Source organism: Tyto alba, unplaced genomic scaffold (genome assembly GCF_018691265.1).
Source record: "Tyto alba isolate M040663 unplaced genomic scaffold, T.alba_DEE_v4.0 Super-Scaffold_9, whole genome shotgun sequence".
Lineage (NCBI taxonomy): Eukaryota > Metazoa > Chordata > Aves > Strigiformes > Tytonidae > Tyto > Tyto alba.
This window is the reverse complement of record NW_024881330.1, coordinates 35,282,647-35,303,597: the sequence shown is the minus strand read 5'-3', so window position 1 is coordinate 35,303,597 and position 20,951 is coordinate 35,282,647. Positions and strand designations below refer to the sequence as shown.

The 20,951-nt window shown below is 39.2% G+C and overlaps 1 protein-coding gene across 1 annotated transcript in view; it reads left to right on the top strand.

Moving 5' to 3' along the window:
• KCNB2 (potassium voltage-gated channel subfamily B member 2) overlaps positions 1-20,951 on the top strand; it is a 201,348-nt gene that overhangs the window by 16,964 nt on the left and 163,433 nt on the right. The gene's annotated exons all lie outside the window — the stretch shown is intronic.

Genomic DNA, 20,951 nt, shown 5'->3' with positions numbered 1-20,951 from the left:
AGTATGTTTTATACTACATTTTTGCCATCAAGAATTAGAATGTTCTGTATAAAACTGTTAAAATACTAAAGCATACATATACACATACGTATATTTGTATGTATGCCAGCATATGTATATAAACAAGTATATATTATATACATATATACACATGCTTACATACATATAAATAAAATTTGTATACTCAGGCAGAAATAAGGAAGCACTCAGATGAAGCCTTGTTCCAGTACTGCTGTCTTCAAACAGGCAACCTGGGTAAAGTCTCACTGATAGAGTGGAAAAGTTTACCCTTGTTAGGGAAGAGGGACTGCACACACACTAGTTGGTATTGCTATTTAAAAGATTTCCTTGTTTCTTGGGAAACTTCATTGATCTATTTGAGATGTGAGGTACTATTTAATGTGAGGTAAATCGTGGAAGCTTGTATCCAGTTTGAACCACTCAGGGCGAAAATGTTCAGTGTTTAGATCTTCATGTTAAGCTTAACTGTGGCTTTATTTTCTTCTGATGTTGATTTGTTATTGGGTGCAACACTATTGGACTAAGGTAAGTATTAAAATGTGACAGTGGAATGGACAAAAACTAGGATCCTGGCAAAGATTTTTCTTGCAATAGCCACTTCTTACTATTGAGATGCAATACACAAATTTTTTTTACGTCAGTTTTTCATTGTGGGCTGCCTAATTGTTTAAGAAAGGACTTATTTTTGTAAAGAAATTATTTATTGTGCTAGTATATAAGGTTTGTAACTGGAATCAGAGCTTATATGAGAAAAAATAAGGTATTCAGAATACTTTAGAAAATAATATGAATACATTTTCTGCTTCTGAGATACATATTCTGGGCCATATGATCCTCTCTAGGAGAAGGAGCAGAGGGGAAGCAGATGGGCATAAATTGTGCCAAAAAGGGTTCAGGGAGGCCGTGTTACACACCGTGATCCCCTGGTACAAGCTAGCATCCATCAACCCCCCCTGGCATTTTTGTGACACAGCTGCTACACAGCCTGCAGGAGTCAGGGACCAGCTTCTCCATCCTGCGTGGCTTGAAACATCCCCGATGTGGTCTGTAGCAGACCTTTCCTTACGGAGCCACATGGCTGGGACACGCTATGTGTGAGCTGGGAGACTGCCCAGCCATGGGCACTGCCTCAGTTACATCCCACACCGTACCTGGCAGGCAGATTTGAAGGGTGAGACAACCCAAGTGTTTGTTTGTGGAATTTTTTTTTTTTTTTTTTTTAGACACGGAAAAGAAGGCAATTTCCTATAGGGCTTGAGGCACGTGCTTAATTAATGTTTTCCTAAGACTAAGTAGGACTCAACACGCTAAGATGGACCAGATGAATAGGGCAAAACTAAAATATGTGTTCTTCAGTTCTTTGCCTGTGACTCTCATTCATTCTTCTGCTTGGTTGCTAAATGCAGAAATATAGGATGGTTAAACTTGCATGAGTGCTTGTCATTGACCCTACTTTTCTCATGACTTAACAGTTCCCCATCATGGATTTGTTTAAAAGGAGTTAGGCCAACTCTGAGCTTTTAACAAAATCCCCCTTTGGCTACTCAGGCCAGATTTCTCCTCCAGTTTTGCAAATGAAAGTGGCCATTTCTTTCATTTCCCAAGATGTCCAAATATTTATTTTTTACCTTTCTATTTCCCTTATCCCTCATCTCCTCGTTTGATTAGATGTTGTAGTTCTATGCTTTCTTGCTACAGAGAGTTTCACATTCTACTTGTATACAGGCTGCAATGGTTTTCATTATTTCAATTGCCTTCTGTCTAAATTAATGCCATTTGATGTGGTTTCTGTGATTCTAGCAGCTGGAAGTCACCATATTACATGCACTTGGTTTCTCTTTCTAGCGACCCTCAGTCTGTAAATATATATATGGGCCAAAATACAGATACACCCATGTCATCTCAAAGATGGCTGTAGAAATTTGGCTGAATGACGTAGAGCAGAAACTGTCTCAACACATTCAGACGTGGGGAATATAAGGAAACAAGCAGAGTTGCATTTAAAACAAGATATGCTGGAATCAGTTGGATGTATTTCCAAACAGTCTGGATCCATCACAGACTGTTAGGCTCTATGGCAAGGTTTTATTTGAAGTGTTTGAAAAACATCACTTTCAGATTCCTTGTCTTTTGTTTTGTTATGTGGTAGGTTGCTAGATTGTCCTGAAACAAGAGGCAGAACCATCTTCTTTCCTCTGTAAGAGCAGAAAGGATGGTGGGATTTCAAGAGTGGAAAGTTGGGAACGAAATGAGGAAATATTACCGTGAAGCCTCAAATTCAAATATTTGCTTCCTTTTGAACTTATATAGAAAAAGATGAGACCATGTCAATGTGCATAGATATCCCGCAGATGACTGTTCAATATTCAGATCCTTCTTAGCACCCAAGCAGTTGACAGGAACAGATTGCTTTTTAATCCCTTTCACGTTAAATATTAGGAATGTGAAACACTCAGGTGTGGTTTTGATATGTGGCTGTGTCTTGCCACTTCTTCATTCTGCTAAGATCCCTTCTAGGCCTGATCCAAGGCTTACTGAATTAAGGAGGAGTCAGTCCCACATTGGATTAGGCATCTCAGGACAAATCCTGCCCTTTTGAGGTCAACGAAGGTTTGCCATTGACTTCACTCACAGCAACGTGAGACACAGCAAGGTGACAGCTTATGAACAGCAGCTATTCTACACAGTCTGTGACAAATAGGAGAGAGCAAGAAGGATGTGTGGAAATAAATAAAAACTATGGTTAGCTAGTAAGAGAGGAATATTATAGGTCAAGTACTGTTGCACAATAGAGGCATACTTTACTATGTGATTTTTTAAAATTTTAGTAAATGCAGGTGTGCACCTCATTTCAGTCACCAATGAATATATTCTAGGCACAGCAGTTCTTGCTTAGTCTGCACCCGAGCAAAGTTTTCTGTGAATTCAGTAGTGGTTTTAACTGAGGAATGCAGGATTTGCCTCCATTTTCCTGTGTTCTCATTCATAAGCTTTTTGAATAGGATTAACACAAAGATGTCCAGAAGTTTGGCCATTTCAGACGTGCCCAGTGATATGAAATGAGACATAGTGCTGAGATTTAGGAAGGATGGGACTTTTGTGTATTCTACATCCCAGGGAAGTCCCAAACCTGGTCTCCAACCCTCAGAGGTTCTCGAGAGTCTGGCATTCAGAGTAACATCTGAGTTTTTAGACCAGACATTTATTTATACTTACAGTGTAAACAGTATTTTGTGAAAATTCCATTTGAAAAAAGTTATTTTACTAATGCATAGTGAAGAAAAACCAAAACAAAAATGTATTTTGAAACTTTATGGCAGAGAGGTCTGAAGCAAAATAGACCTTCTCCAGAGTGGCATCATCATACATCCATTTTTCTCCAGAAAAGTCTTTCATCTTGGAGTTTCTGTCCAGGAAGTAAAAAAAGAGTCATCAATTTGGTCTTCCAGTTACAGTTGCTGGACCTATATCAGCCTCCTTAGAGCAGGAGCAGCTCTGACTGACCTATCAGTAGTATGGAAGTCCTCAACAGATACTAGAATGAGCATTGATTTCAGTGGAGGTGAATTGACTGCAGCTGGATTGCAAAAATGTTAACAGTTCAGCACCTTGCTGAACTGGGATATTAAGGGTGAACCTAGCTGAGATGATGCCTTTTTAACTAGGTCTATGTCACATTGTTCTGTGCAGTGCACTTAAAATGAAAGAAGACTTTGGAACAGCTGTGAATCAGATGAAGCCATAAATGTAATATTTCTTTCAAAGTGTTAATACACAAGCTCTTGCTTTCATTCTTATTTATAAAATCCAAGAATCTGGTTCTTTTCTCACACTTGTTTTATATTGATGAAACTCATTTGGACTAAATTCTCAAGAAATACGGAGTGTTTCTAGTGTAGATGATCTACTGTAAATATAGAGTGAATGAGGTCAGAAGTGGAATATCTAGAAGAAATGGAGAGCCTGCGTCTGCCTAAAGATAACCTGATACTGACTCAATCACTTTTCATCTACAAGAGTATTTTAAGTGCCTTACAGTAATGTTATCAATAAATATCACTCAGATTTTTCATTGGTATTTTATATTGCAGGTTGACCCTTTGGATACAACTAGAGAGTAATTGCTTGGGATTGATTTTACAGGGCTTTCTTGTGCAACTCGTTCTTTCTCACATGAATATTTTCTTATAGCTCAGTGTGACTATTAACTGATCAAAGGTAGTGCAAATAAGTCATTAAAAAATTACTAGTCAGTCACACTCTGTCCTTAATTTTTCGCATAACTACTCGTGGTGTACATATACAGAAGGGTAAAATATTGGCCTTTGTGGCTGTGCAGCATGGGGTTTACCTTTTTTAAAGTTACATGAAAGCTGATGGGATTGAAAGTGTTCTCTGTTAATTCTGTTTGTTTCACTGCATGGTTCATTTGTCCTTATTTTGTTTATTACTTTTTTTTTTTTTTTTTCCCTTGGGGTTTTTTTTGTTTATTTTGTTTTGTTTTGTTTTGTTTTTTTGCTTTGCATTACTGACTGTAACATGAGTATTCCTCCTTTGTGAAAAGTATGCTGATTTATCAGCTAACTCGTGGACTGTGGATTACAGAAAGTGTAATTATCCCAAGACTGACTGGAAATAGTGAGGAGTTTGTGTGCGGCATTCAGTAACTAATTCTTTAGGTGAAATAATTCATTTGAGAGGGAAAAAAAAAAAAAAAAAAGCACGAAAGATGAGATTCAGACCACTGATATTTATTTAGATATCAAGTGCATTATGGCTAGGCTTGCTACAATGACTTGCCAAGAGAGGAGACGCCTATTACACATGAGGGACCCGATTCTCATTTTCTCTAAATCTGTTTTATATATAATTCATACCAACTCGCATGCCTACATGCTTATTTAGACTTTGTAGAGCAGCTTAAGAGTAGTCTTGGGGTAAGTGCAAATTAGCAGAGTCATTATGCATGACTTCAGAACAGAGGTGAGTGTGATGCAAGACATTTCAGTATTCCTTTGCAGATCCATGTAAATTATCTATATCTTATATTGTCATACAGTGTTCATTCAGGGGTGAACCCTAATTAATGGTGCACTATTGGTTCTTTTTGGGTTGAAGGTCACATCATATATGCTCAGAGGACTTCAGGAAAACTTTCGCCTGGTTGGTTGTATTGCAAAGAAGAGCTATAACACATAAGAAAAGTGTCAACAGCTGAATGTTTTCACTAAGAATATTAAAGTGTCAAAGTGAAAGAAATACTTTTTGTTATGTATACATTCCTTGTTATGTTCTATGAACAAAACTCTTTTCTTGCTTTTGTCCTCTTCTCAGTTTGGGTTTACATGTTCTGTGTCATCTTGATTTTGTTTACATTTATCCCTACAAAAGTTTATGTTCTGTGTGCTTTCCAATCTAACTGTAGACCAAGGATGAAGATGACAGAGAATTAAGATTACTTCTTACAGTATGAGGAATGGCTTTTGTACTATTTAATTCCCACCAGATTTTGTATTGTATATAGTATACCTCAGAGCATAATAGCATTCGTTGAAGATAATTAGCGTTTTCCATCTGATGTGTGGGTTGAACTTCTGTTTGACCTCTGGTATCAACTTATTTTTGGGGGGAGAATCCTGTTATAAGCCTTTATCCAAATGTACTACCAGTAATGCTACAGTTTGCGTTGTCACTCCCAATACTTTAAAGACATTTGTCTGCTGAAACTAAGTTGTGGTAAAGCACAGAGGATGGTCATTGTTAATAAATATGTATCTTCATCTCACCATCGTTTCTGGCCAGGACACTTATTACCACTCTTTGTTTTTAAGGTGAAGTTATTTTTTGTGCTAAACGATAAAGTCAGTCAATGTGACTGTAAGACAAAGAGATTATATTTCATCCTAGTCATTCATATTTAATAACTAAAGTGTTTTAATGTCTTGAAAGATAAGTGAATATATTGTTTTTCAATAGATATTATATCAAGGAACACAGCAGACTGGCTGTAGTTAATTGATTTTGTTTTAAGAGCTTGTGTATGCTCACTGCTGAGTTGGTCATTAAAAGATTATTTACCTTCTTTATACTTCTTATATGGAGTATCATGTGACCCATGATTCAGCACTTTTTGTCAGCGTAAGTATCTTGGGAATAGAGCTACCATCTGATCTGCCTTGCTCCAGAGGTGTTTAATATCTCAGTTACATATGGGTTTCCTCCAGCCCTGAGATTTTATCTGTGGTGTGCTTAAAGGTCTTGCTGTAAACTTCTTAAAAGAATTTACTAAAAACTACTATTGGAATAAAATGAGTAAAACGTCCTTTGAACTGACCTGTTTATTATTGACACTTAATTCTCAGTAAATCAGATGCTGAAATTTTGGAAGCAGTGCCAGGGGCAAAGAGACAGTGACTCATAATAAGACAGCCCATTGCTGGCTTCAAGCACCAGCACCAGGGAATATCCCTGTTCATTGTCTGAACAGAGGGAAGGGATCTTCCCTTCCTGCAGCTGTGAGAAGAGGCTTCACTGACTGCTTATATGGATACATTGAGGAAAATTAAAGAGGATTCATGATGGGTCTTGTTAAAGGGGGGGAAAAAAGCAAGAATAATTATTTTTGAAGTTTGGGAAATCCATTCTCTATGTTTGGAAATAAGATCTAATTGGTAATGTTTTGCAAAACAAAGTCTTAAACTAATGACTAGAGTGTGCCTGCACTTGTGACACCATTAACAGAATCACACAGTAACTCTTGCACAGAGAAACATGCTAGGATTTAGAATATACGAGATTGCAGTGAATTACCAGCAAGTACAATCTGCATGAGAACAGCTATCATTTGCCATAATGGATAGAGAGCATTATTCCAATTTACTCCAGCCCAATGTGTCCTTCTTAATTTAGGAGAACAATTTAACTCTATGATGACTGCTTTTATTACCACTGCTCATATATATATATATATATATATATATATTTAATAGCTGTTACCATAAATTAAGTATAGACCAGCATCAATTGCATATACCTTTTAAAATATGTACTGCAGTATTTCTGGTTAGGATGGTAATGTTTTGTGCATTACGGCATGCCCCACAGTAGCATCAGAGGCATCTCGCGAGCTGGATTTTCAGCTGTGACATGTCACTTAAGTTGTGTCATGCCTGAGTGGACAGACCAGGGTGTTGTGCCTTTCCCTTCACCCAGAGGCAGATCGTATGTCCTAAAAATGTTGCATTTCCGTTCTGTGTTTTCATAAGCAGCTGCCAGTGCATTGTCTTCTGTCATGCAAGATATTTGGAAACAATCATATGTCAGGGAGATACGCTAATAAATTAGATGATGTGAAGGTGATGTTATTTGAAGGATTATCCAGACCAAATCTGTTGGAAGCAAAGAGCTGCACTTACTGTCTGGATGAACAGGCTCTGTCTTGCTTTTGTAAAGCTGAGAGTAAAACAAATCTATATGATAACCTGCAAACTGGCTTTTCTGTTCGTGTGTCTGATTTTACTGCAAGATGTAGAAGAGCAAAAAACTGCTCCCAAGTCACCAGGAAGCCAAAGAGATTTCTTCATGTTACTTATTTCAGAAAAAAAATCGTGCTATTTATTATGACATATAGCAGACTCTTAAGTGTTCTATTCGTTGAAGATACGTGAATATTTGACGCACAGCACTGAACCCCAGGTCCTTTGAGGGAATACTGAAAACAAGCATGTGACACTGGCACAGCTGTTTCAAAGTGACTTTGAGATCAAAAAAGTATCCCAGCAGAGTCTTTTTATGAAGCCACTGCAGGCTGCTCTTTACATGCCTTGGTAACTCTTTCTTTGGAGAGGTATGCAATAAGGCCAGGTTCTCAGGTGGGATAAGTGAGTGTATTTCCATTCAAGTGTATTTGATTTGTACCGGTTAGGACACAGACAGCAGCCCTACATTTGAAGTTGTATGGTTAAGTGTATCCTTTACAGTTAATAGTATCCTTTCCACATGAATGTTATGGGATTAAGAATGAGTGAGAATACCTGTACTCCACATGCCATAACCTGAGACAGGTCTTCTAGTGGTTTTGAGCAACAATGGGAAGGGGCAAGTTGTCTTTGAAAAGTACAGTTAGGTTCTGTAGCCACTAAGTCTACATATTAACAAACTAGCCCTTATTTCCGAAAAGTGTGTTTGGGGCTGGAGCTTTTAGTCATGCATATCCCATGTGTAAGTATATATAATATTGAGAGCTGAGCCTTTCTTTTTTTTTAAAACTTACAATATTGCACAATGAGAAGATGTGTGAGATGGTGGAAGCAATTAGAACAGTGGCTTTCTCTCAGTACTTAAGTGCCTACAACCTGCCTGAATCATATTTGCTGAATTTTCAAGTCATCTTGTTGCTACTTGTTATAAATATTCATACAGGATTTCTTCTAAAATGTAGGGAAGGGCAGGAGCCAGAACACAGTATGCAAACCTGAAGTCTGAGGAAATTTTTATCTGAAAGGCAAGGTGAATTCCTGAGGTTGGGCGAGTCTTACCTGGTCTTTAAGGTTCAGGTCCATTCCTCACTGAGAACCTGTTATGCTTCCTGCTTGTGGGAAATGGTATTGTGTTTCCCTAAACTCCTGCCTAAAAACTGGCAGTTCACTGAACTAATAAAAAAATCTTCTAGGATTCTCTAAACATTTCTGTTCTATCCTCTAAAAGGCAAGTTAAACAGAAGTCCAACAGGAGCAAAGTTTTTCACAAAACAGCTCTTAAAGGGAGACCTTTTTTTTTCCAAGGCAGTCATGATCTTCACTGCAGAACTCTGGGGCACATTTGTTACCCAGAGTTCAGTGTCTTCACTCATCTTTCATTGGGTCCCTCCTGATGAAACAGCAAGTGTTAGACATTGCTTTAAATAGCTCAGGTATGGCACACGCCAGAGCCATCCCAAGGACAGCCAAATTGCAGTGACAGTTTCGGGTGTCACTGGCCACTTGCAGAATGCCCCACTGGAAGGGGTGGCTGCTGGCATGCTTTGCTTGCCAGTCCAGCTTGTCTTGATTTAATGCATTGTTAGAGATGGTGTTTTTGGTGAACACCTGAGATGGTCCCATTTTTTGTACTTCTTCAGTCAATCAGGTTTCTATGACAAACAATGTCATCAAGTTTTGTTTACAAACTCACAGGCACACAGTTTTGTTCCCAAGCACTGTAATCTCCTTTTGGCTTGCTTACTGAAAGATACTCAGGTGATCTTTGTCCTGCTTTACTAAAGCATCTACCATTGTGTTTGGCTTCAGGCGAGGGTTTTCTAAAGAACAGTGGATATTGCTAAATTAAAGTAGTTAAGGTATTTCTTTTGCAGACTGCAAGAGAGCAGTGAAAAGTGTTACAGCCTTGTTCAGAGAAGAACCGGAAACTCATTTCCATTTCTATTATTTTCACAATGCCTTTATATTTTTATAAATCATCTTTTTAAAATGTTGACGTAAATTATTTTGTGGAGTTAAATTCCATTTGAAAAAAAAACTGTTCCAAAAGTATCGTGGTCTGTGGTCTATGTATGCATGAATGCAAATACATTTGGTGAGATTATAGCACAGAAAATTTTGGCTGGTGCCCCTGAATTCTGTCGAAACACTGGCATTGACTTCAAAGCACTTTAGACCATTCCTACCATCATTTAGCACAAAAAGGCAAAATATCTAATATGGAAAGGGTACATAGATATGAGGTAGTCCTGTCCTTCTGAACCCTACAGCCTTTTTCAGAATTGAAGCAGGAGGGAGAAACAACTTAGACATAATTTAGAGCTGAGGCTGTAAATTCATCTGATCAGAAGACTGTTCTGTACTTAAGAGGCCTTCAGGGCAGCATGATACAGTTTAGTCTCTTTACTGGTGATACATAAGGTAATTGCAGGAATGGCGAACACTTTTAATATTGTGGCACGAATTATAACTAGCCACTTCTGCAACTCCAAATAAGATGGCTGGAAACCCACTTAAAACTCTGTGGATGGGTAGTCCATGCTCCTGAATTCAAAATTAGGACCAAAAGCCTGGAGTAATTTTGAGATGCTTCTACTCTTTCCCCCTGTGTCCTGGCAGAACACTTAATAACCCTTCTTACTGAGCACAGGTGGTTTCTCACGCTTTTCTTTTGGCCCATGACCTGCATGTAGTCAGCACTTTTTTTTTTCCATCTTATGGTTCAAGATTTTCTGTGGCGTTTTACAGTCTGTTACATAGCTGCAGGTCTGTGCAGTGCATTTTGCAGTGTTTGACGGTGTTTAGCTGAGGTCAGGGGGGTGGCACCAGGTCTACAAGAGAGCTGGTTCACAGCAGGTAAGCCATGAGGTTGATGGTTCTGTGGATCACCTTGATGAGCAGCCTGTGTGTTCAGAAGAAAGACAGTGCTTCTCCAGACAAGGTTAGAAATCTAGCCTGGTGTTCTGTTACTTTAATAAATGATAGATAAAAGCTTGAAGTTGAAGACGGAAGTGTGGTGTGGTTTCATGCTAGAGTGAAGTTCATTATAAAAGACTTTATAATCTGAGAAAAGTCCCAGTTATTTTTGACAAGAAATAAAATAAGAAAACCCTACACTTGTACTGCTTATTCATATTATTATATGTCAGAGGTCAATAAATGATATGGGAAACAAAGTTGAACAGAGCTGACCAATTATTTTAGAAGATTTATGAGCTAAATCCTGTGAACTGAATGCTAAGTAATAGAGTTTCTCTGGGTCTTTAAAAAGCTATAAAGATATCCATAGCAAATTTCAAACAGCCTGAGGTCTGCTCCAATGGTCAAATCATTCACATTTGTTACGTTTCTGTTTGGCCATATTTAAGTGGGAAAATTCAGCCCAGTGTCACAGACAGACAGATAGGAGCAATTTCTTTCAATTGCTAGTTGCATTTAGTTTCTTATGGTAAGTATTGCATTTTATAAGCACTTTTGCTAGCCAGCATTTGACCCTCAGGTCAATCCTTATACATGCTTCAGTGAACCTGATACTGGTTTACTGTAATCTGAATTTTAGGTTGATATATTCTGCTGCCCAATGGTGAGGTTGGTGTGCATGGATTTAATTTTAAGCTACATATGGAAAATAAGCCCAAAATGCTGTAGCTGCTGCAATAATAGTGAAGTGGTGAATAAGTCCTCTTAGATTTTCAGTAGCTTCTCCAGTCTTTTGAATTCAGGAAGAATCAATGAAGTTTGTTACGTACCTGTATTGTAGTTTTGGATGAAGTAGGTATGTTGAAAGAGAGTTTTTAACTAGAGTAGCTAATGGAGATGAGAGATCTTAGACTGAAGGATGATCTGCTTGATGAGTGTATTATAGAGAGAACAGATGAGGGTTAGATGTGCTCTTTAGGAAGCATTCTTAGCACTTGTTAACATCAGCAGTGATGGAATGGCAGGACAAGTCCTATTGCAATATAGCATCACTGATGTTAGTAATGCCTGTGTGGAAAACAAGCTCTTCTGAAGCACTTTTTTTCTGAAAGCAAAATAATTTCCTTTGAAGAGAGCTGGTGTGTCTGGCTCACAGGTGTCCTTCCCTCTCAGACTGATTTCTGTCATTATTTGAAAATAAATTTTTTAGTTTAGGGGGTTATGAAATTGAAAGCGTAAGCTTAAATCTTGGAAATATCCATTATCGCGCTGAATCCCTGATAATGCGTCTGATGCGGTTCAGCCATACCACATTCACATTAATGTAACTTCAGCATTTATAACTCCAGCGTCATCTATTTCCTCCCTAATTTGTTTTAAAGACAAGCCCCAGCCCTTATCTAAGCCCGTGTTCCTAGGAAGGTGGCTCTGTGTAGCAGAGAAGTGGTTGACAGAGCGCAGTTGCTGGCAGGGTTTTACTGCTGCCAATCTTTCACCGAGGCTTCCTCCCCCAGGGCTTCTCTGGAAAGGCAGGGTGCCGCTGCAAAGGGCACTGTGCAGGCACAGATGTCTTCTGCTTGTGAACTCAAGCTGAAAGTCGGCATGCAGGCTGCAGGAGAGCCCGTGTCAGTCACTGCGAACAGGAGGCTCAACTGCAAATCCCTTTGATGCCTTTGCCCCCTCCCTCTTTTAAAGGGAAAATGGGAAGGAAACCTTCAAAAGCTCTGAACCTTTCCCTGTATTCCAGTTCTGGGAAAAGGAGTGTTAACCCTCAGGAACTAGGCTGAACTCAAGAGTGGTCCAGACAGGAGGAGCAATGCTTCAAAGGCGTATGCTGTGGCAGACCAGTTTGCCTACAGGAGTACATACGGTAACGGTTCCTGGTTCTAAATGGGTGGTGATGGATGGAGAAAGCAGTTCTCTCCTGCACTTCCACCAGTGCTCTGTCATAGGCAAATAGCACTTACGGTCACAGAAATGACACTGAACGTGCACAGAGGTACACGAGTAAAACTCGAAAGAAGAATGGAGGTTTTTAACTGGATTTCCCCTTTTCATTTCCCTTACCTATATAAATACAGTCTTCTTTCTGCTATTACACATGCATGAAGGAATCAATTAGAAAGGAGTCAAGCAAAAATCCACAGTGCTGTCTCAGTTTTCTTAAGGTCTGTATAGAAGAATCTCACAATATTTTTACTATTTTTGCTAAAACTATTTGGCTAAAATGTTTATTTTTAAATATTACTGTGACTGGTGTTTTAAAACTTCTCTAAAGTGAAGCCTCCCATCCAGAGAGATGTTCACCTAAGTCTCCTGAAGTCTTTATAGAAGAAAGGCAAACACCCATTGACTTTGGTGTGTGCTGCTGTAACATTGATCTAGCATGTAAGAAAAAAAGAAGATACATTTTGCAGTGGATGAAAAACCCTGATAAATTTATACAATGATGTCAAATAGTTTGACATTCATTGTTGGGTGAGTTGTCACAGATAAGGTAGATTTCCTAGGCTTAAGGCTGCTATTTTGAAACACAGTTGCTGTTAAAAGAGATTTACAGTACTCTAAAAAGATGAGAGTGCGATAATAGATCAAAATGAAGACATAAAACATGAAGCCAGGTTGTGTCTGAACAACAAATGCAGTCTTTTTGTCTCCTTCCACGCAAAATCTGTAGTTGCAGTCGTGCCAGTGAATGCTATTTCTTTTGCACAATAATATACATCTCTGGTGTAGTCCGCTGACCATGGAAAACCCTCCAGGCTGAGGGGCTCGGTGATGAGAGCTCATCCTCTGCACGGCAGCTGGCGTTGAGGGAGGGAAAGGCCATGCAAAAGGCTCTGGGCAGGCTGTGGGCTGTGCACGAGGGCTTGCCTCCGGGGCAGGGGAGCTGCAGCCCGTTTGGGACACAAGCTGCTCCGGGGACAGTTTGGGGTGCCACTGCTCTGGCTCTCTTGTCACATGTCAAAGGGAGGAAACCTGTATCAGCAGCAAGATGTGTGCTGGTTGGAATAAAACATGCGATTTAGATAACTATGTTTGCATCCTGTATAAGTAATCTAATATTTGAGCTGTAGAAGTGACATTATTTCATATGGTAAGGGTTCAAGAAAAATGGAATAGGCAATCTAAGTCACCGGACAATTTCCCCAAGGCTAGCAGAGATCAGCAAAAAAAGAAGACCAAGGACAAGGTAGGGAGTAAGAAAAAAAAAAGTCACCACATATCTAAATGTGCTGAAGTCGTACTGCATATTAGGGTTTTGGTACCGAAAAGCCATGGCAATGTTACTCAATTCTGCTTAAAACCCCTTAGCTCAATATCTCAAGTATATTTTTATTTCACTGTCATAACTTTTGGTCAAAAAGAAAAGGTAGTGGCCATATGATCTCATACAAAGGTTCTCCAGTTTGCCATGCCTTAATTCATAGCACAGAACTTCAGCACAGTGACAGCCATCTAGTGAAAGAAGAGGTCTGAGGACTAACCGACTTGTGAGATTATTCCTTCTGTGAAAGCAAAGCAGTATTTTTTTCCAACTGTGTAGGACAGAATTTTAAACTAAGCAGGGGACAGCTGTTCCCTGATGTTTACTGACAGCTCGTGCATATGTGTTAGGCATGTGCATATAAAAATTACTGTGCAAAGTGAGGGGCTTTGCAGCTGTCCTAGGTCACATAAGCATATCACCACACCAGCCAAAAATCAAGGTACCCCAGAGAGGGATATATGTTGTGCTTGAGAAAAAATTAATATGATACTGTCAGCTTTTTTGTTGCGTAAGTCACTCCTAGTAAAGATTTAGTGTCACGAGCTCATCTCCGGGGTGAAAACACATCTATTAAAGAAAGCATGAACATTTTATAGTATTTGGGGAGTAAAGTTAATGAGCCTTGCTTACAAATTAAATGCAGACAAGTAGATGTTCTTATCTGTCCCTAACGTCATTGTTTTAGTATTGAGTGCCTTGTAATATTGAGTGATTTGAGGTTTACAGTCATTTGACAGAGCAGAGAAGCCCTGTTGTACAAGTGTGGACCTCAGGTACACTGCAGCTACTTTAAGGTCACACAAAGTCCATGATAAAGCAGAAAGCTGGATCCAAATCTTTCACGTCCTACACAGCCTGTTACATCTGGACCATCTTTTCTTCCTGTGGAAATCTGGTCTTACATATTTTAAACTTAAGGCAGGCAGAGTTTATCCTCTGTTACTGTTACTAATTAAATAATGTTCTCATTTAATAATGCTGGCAGAGATTTTCAAGCTTGAAAACCTAAGGGACTCAGATGCCTTTTTTCTATCCCTTTTAATGGGAAATAAGCTATTTTAGCCAATATATTGTGGGTGTATCTGTGTAATGATGTACATGCTGGTTGATCCCAGAGTCTTTTGACATGTTTAGTTCAGTGCTATTGTTTAAAAGAAAATTTATAGATTACACTGTACTTGCAGAATTTAACTGCTACTTATCATAGTAACCATTTGCCTTTGATCAGATTTCTACAGTGTAACTTCAAAAGTGAATTAATATTTAATTTAAAGTCAATAAAAAATACTTTGTGGGTGGGAAAACAAGAAGAAACGCTAAGAGAAGAGATAAAAGAGTAAGAAAGTCTTCAGATGCATCCAGATTTTGCTTAGATATTTATCCATAGTCATTGATTCTTAGTTCCGTTCTGGTCTTTTGGCTTGAAAATTCCTTTTGGTCAGTAAGCAGATGTGAAGCAGCTCCTCTGAGATGCTGTAACGTGCCTACTCTTCTAGTATACTTTGGACAAGCTGAATTTATAATTGGCACAGTCAGTTTCCTCCGGATTCTAAAATGGGTTGCAGGGCAAAAATTCCCAAACTAATTCCAGCTGGTCTACTAGCCAGCTGGATTTCTTCATCACCCTTTGGTGCCACCCACATATCGATTCACCTTGGTGAGAGTCAGGGCTTATTAATTTGGAAGCAGGGCCATGCTGACAGCCTCAGTGTTGCTGTGCATTGTGGAGGGACCAGCATGCTCAGTGATACTTGATTTCAGCATGAAGTTCCATTGTATCAGATCCGTGTCTTCCAAATTTTGTGGTTAACATGTTGTAAAAGAGATAAAGTGTACTGCAGTTGGAAATGTGAAGGGCTAAGGCTACTGCCTATTGAGTCAAGACAACAATTTTGACATTCAGAACAATAAATAATTTGTCAGACCTATCCTGCAACTGCTATCTGGATGAGACACTTGTTTCCTTTCCACTGTGACTTGTGATCACAATTAATCTTCATTACCATAGTGCTGAAGCAGCCAGCAGAGAATCACCACGTACACCAACCACACTGATCTCAGAGAGTTCATAGGCTGAGCAGGTGATGGGCAGGAGGGAGAAAAACACATGGGTGCAGCAAAGGGAGTTGAGCTGTTAGAGCATGCCAGCTGGGACTCTGGAGGTTCAATAGCACCTGATGTTTTCTTATATAATATGTATAAGTGTTCTGTGACTGGAGTTACCTTTCCTTAGTTTTCTCTTCACCTTGTTCCAATTTCTTGCTCCTGCATGGCTCAGAAAAAGGCTGAGCTGGGCATTCTGGAAGATAGGATTGATGCAGTAGGTAAGCTTCAGTAAAGTCTTCACCTAACATTGCATTTATTCATTTATATGACAAACAAGTGAACTGAAGATATTGTAGAAATTTTTTTCAAACAAAAAGTAGGAAGATATGGCAGGTGAAGAAGCACACAAAATGAGGGTGATCATCCGCTAGAGAAAAAGTAAAAAAAAAGCTTTCTCCTTAATTAAAAATAGGAAGAAAAACAATAAAAAAACAGTGCTAGCAAAGTCATAATTAAGTCAGATATGTCAAACCAGACAGATCATTATATATTAAGGTGCTATTTAAATCATGTAACTCTAAAAAAATAAGGCAAATGGAGTGAAATGCCTAGTTTTATTTGAGAACATTAGCCAAATAAGTGTTTCAGAGCCTTAATGGAAGGAAACCCATCAACCTGTAATACCAAGCTACAAAGCATGTATGACTGTCAGAGTAGGTCCTACCAATGGAGGAAAGCTCCTATACATCAGGAGTGAAGAGTTCACACTGTCAGGAGGAACCCAGAATCCCAGATATAAACAGAAACAATGAAATCCTACAGCTGTACTACCTGCTGCTTTGTCTTGGTAAGGACAGGGATTGTGAAGAGCTGAAGGAAACCAAAGAGACTGCAAAGGCAAAAAACATATTATAAGGTATGATATAAAGAGCAGATCTTTAGACCCCATAAATATAGGTTTCAAAATATAACCATAGAAAAGCTATTAAAAATTAGCATATTGTTTGGAAAGCTGTCATCATTTAAAAATCAAAAATAAAAAGGACTCACTATGGAAATATTTAATTTCAAAATAAAAGATTCTACAAAACTGAGGAAATTTGCTGGAATCAAATTTAATGAAGTAAATATGGTAGGAAAAAAAAAAATAGAAACAAAACAAAAAAACAACCAACCAACCAAAAAAAAAAAAAAAACCCAAGGAAAAAAACCCAGCCAGAACTGGTGCAATTATATTAGCACTTCTTAAAAACAAATAATCCTGCAAACTGGCATGGCGAAACAGCTAATCAAAGAGGGTTTTTTTAAATAAGTAAGCCTTCAGAATGTGGCACGCATGTCCAAACAAGATAAACAGAGAGCATAAGTACAAGAAAAGAACCCTTGAATGCTGCTATAGGCAGTGACATGGGTTTAACCTCCAGCTCTGGAAGTCTCCAGCCACGGGTTGCTGAGGTTGGGAGTACGTATCGAGGAAGATCTCCCCCTGAGCTCCTCCCTTTTATACTCTTCCCCTAGCACCAGGCGCTTTCAGGTGTGTGATAAAGGGCTAAGTGGGTATTGCTTTGCCCTGGCATGGTGTTTCACTTATGTTCTTACGGGAAGGCTCATCCCCCTTTTTCACGTAACGCTGTGACAGTGTGCTTGGAGTTCTCTGAGCGAGAGGGCATTGCTGAGCACATTTTGGATATTTCAAGGTCAGATGGCCCCTGAGCTGAGTTTTGTGTTTGTTTGCTTGTTTCTGGTTAGCAGGGCTATTTCGGTTGCTTGAGTTTATTTAGTCAATCTGTGTCCTTGTGCTGTTCATACTCAAACAGTTGATCAAACAAGGTGCGGCTGTAGACGCTTTTGTCACTCTGCAACCCGAAGGGGAAGCAGTTACCCTGCACAGATCAGAGGTGAAGTTAATTAGCAGAAATGTAGTTATAAAAAGACACCCAAGGGAAATGTCAAGAAAAATGCACGGTGTGTCCCCCCCCCAACACACAAATCACAGAAGCTCGCCTTGTTACGAGGCCAGTGACAAAGCACAGCTGGGGCCCATTTCCAACAGCACAGAAGATGATGCTGCACTGCTCCCTGACAGCTGGCTGCATCCTTGGATCTACACACAGGATACTGTTGTTTTTCTTTGGTAAAACCAGGTTTTGATCTTTTGAGTCTGTTGTGTTTTCAGTTTTTTTCTTTTTTTTTTTTTTTTTTTTATCTTGAAAGCATTTAGCTACTAGGCTTTCTCAGGGTCACAAAATGTTTGCATTGAGAAATAAAGGTGAATGTTTTTTTCTTTTGAATGCTAGTGTGAATCATTGACAAATAGCAAAGAAATGAGTCCTCATTAATCATAACAGTCCTTGCGGAAAGCAAATACTGAGTAGGCGCATGTTAGGGAGTATCTTGTCAGGTCTGCTTTCAGGCAAGGCTGGTGTGGAAGCTTTCCCTGTCATACTGCACAGTAGTGTTCGCTCTGTCCTACGGATGCTGATTTCATTAGGGGTTACCTAAAACTCAAAATTCATTTGGAAGGCAATTACCTCTTTTCTTCCATCCCTGAAGTTCCTCAGACAGATGGATAAAGGTTGACAACCATAGAGAACAAGTTCAAGACTAAAGAGAATATTACAGTCCAGTAATTTCTCCCATCACTCCTTGTATCAGGAGGTACACCCCACATTTTTCAAAATTATTTCATCAATAAAATTTGTATATTTTGTGCTGGATTTACAATAGAATAAAACCTGTAAGTAGAAGTAAGGCAACGCTTGAAATACCATAAGTGGATCTCATATTTTTTCTATCTAGTCTTGTGTTTCAAATTTTCTTTCTTGCCACTGATTTTATAAAAATTCCATTCCAGGAGTCTACAGATACTGAAATATGGCAGTTGTTAGAGGATTTCATTATATACTCAGCTAGTAAAGGAAAGGCAGTATGTGATTAGGAAATCTGCTAAAGAAAAATAATCTCTGAGTTGTTTGTCCTTTAGAATTGAATGTCTTCAGAGCAAACTTTAGTCCCTGTGTAGAGATTTTTAGAAGGGTTAGTAAGAGAATATTTATTACCCAGTACATTTAAGTATTTTAGTGCGAAAAAATGAAACAGGAGTCAAGGTATCAATCTAAAACATAAAAGAACAGGGGTTTTCCTATATCTTACAGCATTTAAGAAATGTCACTTGACACAATATGCAGTGGTTTGGTTTCCCTAACAATAGGAAATAACGTGATCTGTGTGAGGGAAAATGATATGGTGTCTGGCTCTTTAGTCTAACAACTTGTGCAAATAAAAGGGGAATCAAAAGAACATTTCAAGTATCAGCAGGTCATGTGATAGGGAGTAATCCCATTCACCAATATTTTACAATCTTGTAGTGCCTAGAGACATTGTATAAAGCCACAAAAACCCCTCAGTGAGTTTTTATATATAATTTCAGGAGACAAAAGAGCTATAGAAGGCATGAGAGGTTTCCTGCAGTGAGCCCAGAAGCAGGGCAGTAACATGGTCCCAGTACTGCAGCAGTACTGCTGGCGCAAGTGACCTGACCAACACCCTGAGCCTCATCTCACCGGTGGTCCCCAGAGCCACAGCCCTTCCCTGACGTGAGCCATGTTGTTCCCATTGGGTTCGGCTTTCAAACCATGAATCTTGTATTTTTATACATATGTTTATATATGTTTGTACTTGCATGTATGTATATATTCAGATACAATCCTTGTCAGCAGTTTCCAGTACTTATCTTCTGGAGAGGAAGAGAAAGCATAAGCAGTTCCTTCAGAAATGTTTTTGACATAAATCCCAAGGTGTCTCACTTCATAATATTTTGCCCTAAGTGATTGGTTACTCCTGATACTCCAGCTTTTTCAGTTGATGCTGAAATAGCAGTCTGTGAAAGGAGAGTTTTGTCCAAGGTTGGTTTGTTTTTTCACTTGTAAAGAAGTGTAAAGAATGGAATAGGAAGTGTTGAACCGTCTAAACTCACCCTGAACTGCTTTACATTATTTGAATTTTACTTAGGTGTCTAAATCATTTAGGTACTGGGCTTTAATTCTGAGGCATTCCATACGTTTTAGAAAATGGTGACTTATTTGGATTACTCTGCAACATTGCTAAATACAAAATCTGCAGCAGCCTAAGATTGAACTCAGCCCTCCTTTATGTTGACAGGAGTCCTGTTACTTGGAGCTGAACTGGCTCTCCAGCCCCAGTCCTGCTGCAGGAGAGCTTAAGGATTCATCCCTTCTGCCTCCAGCACCCAAACTGAGGTGCCAGGGCCAGGAGTCTGGTTGTCTCCAGCTCCATCCCATAGCCAGAGAAAGCAGGATCTCAGTGGGGCTGATCATAGCCTTGGGTAACATGTCCTTCTCCACTGACCTGCAGAAGGAGCTCAGGGCTCAAGTAGGCACCTTGGTTCAGCAGTACGGACCTTGGGGGGAGCCTCAGCATGGCATGGGTAAGGACTTGCCAAGTTGTCTTCCAGTGCTGCATCACCAAATGCAGCTCTCAGAAGCTTAACAGCAGCATGCCTGACTTCACCAGATGTAGGAGAAATGGAAGACAAAGCAGGTTTTGGTGTCCTGCTCCACATTCACCATATTAGTTCAAGAGACCTCTCAATTTTCTCATCCTGGAGACAGCAAGGACAGTTGTCTGCATAGCTTCTCCCATCCTCTTCTCCTTGGATAGAAGCTGCAGCTTTTCCAAAATGCTGATGAGAAAGAGCTGGACTTGGAACCAAAGCTTTAAGGATTCTTTGCAAACAGAATCTTCAATTTGTGCTGAAATAAATGGGAGTTAAACTGATCCTAGCGGATCTCCATCATCTAATATGCTACAATGTCTTAAGTGCACAGCAGCAAGCAGAAACTTTGTCAGGTATTGGAAGACAACAAAATAAATATATATGTGCCTTGGGTTTTTTTCAATTTTAAACTGTCCTTAGCTTCTGAAGCAAAAGTTTGCATCTAGTCACAAAAAGGCATACTCCTTCCCAAGAGCTCCTCCATTGCATTGTACCAACAAAGCAATAAATTTGGTGACATGCATACAACATACCACTTCTTAGAAACTGTCGTAGTCGGTCTCCTTGAAACCATGACAGTTCATATTAAAATTCATTATTACATTGTCTACAGAGTAAATAGGGATTACCTTGTTCTTTTCTTCACATTATGTTACTTGTGGAATATATTATGTACATATTATTTGGTCTGAACTTAAGC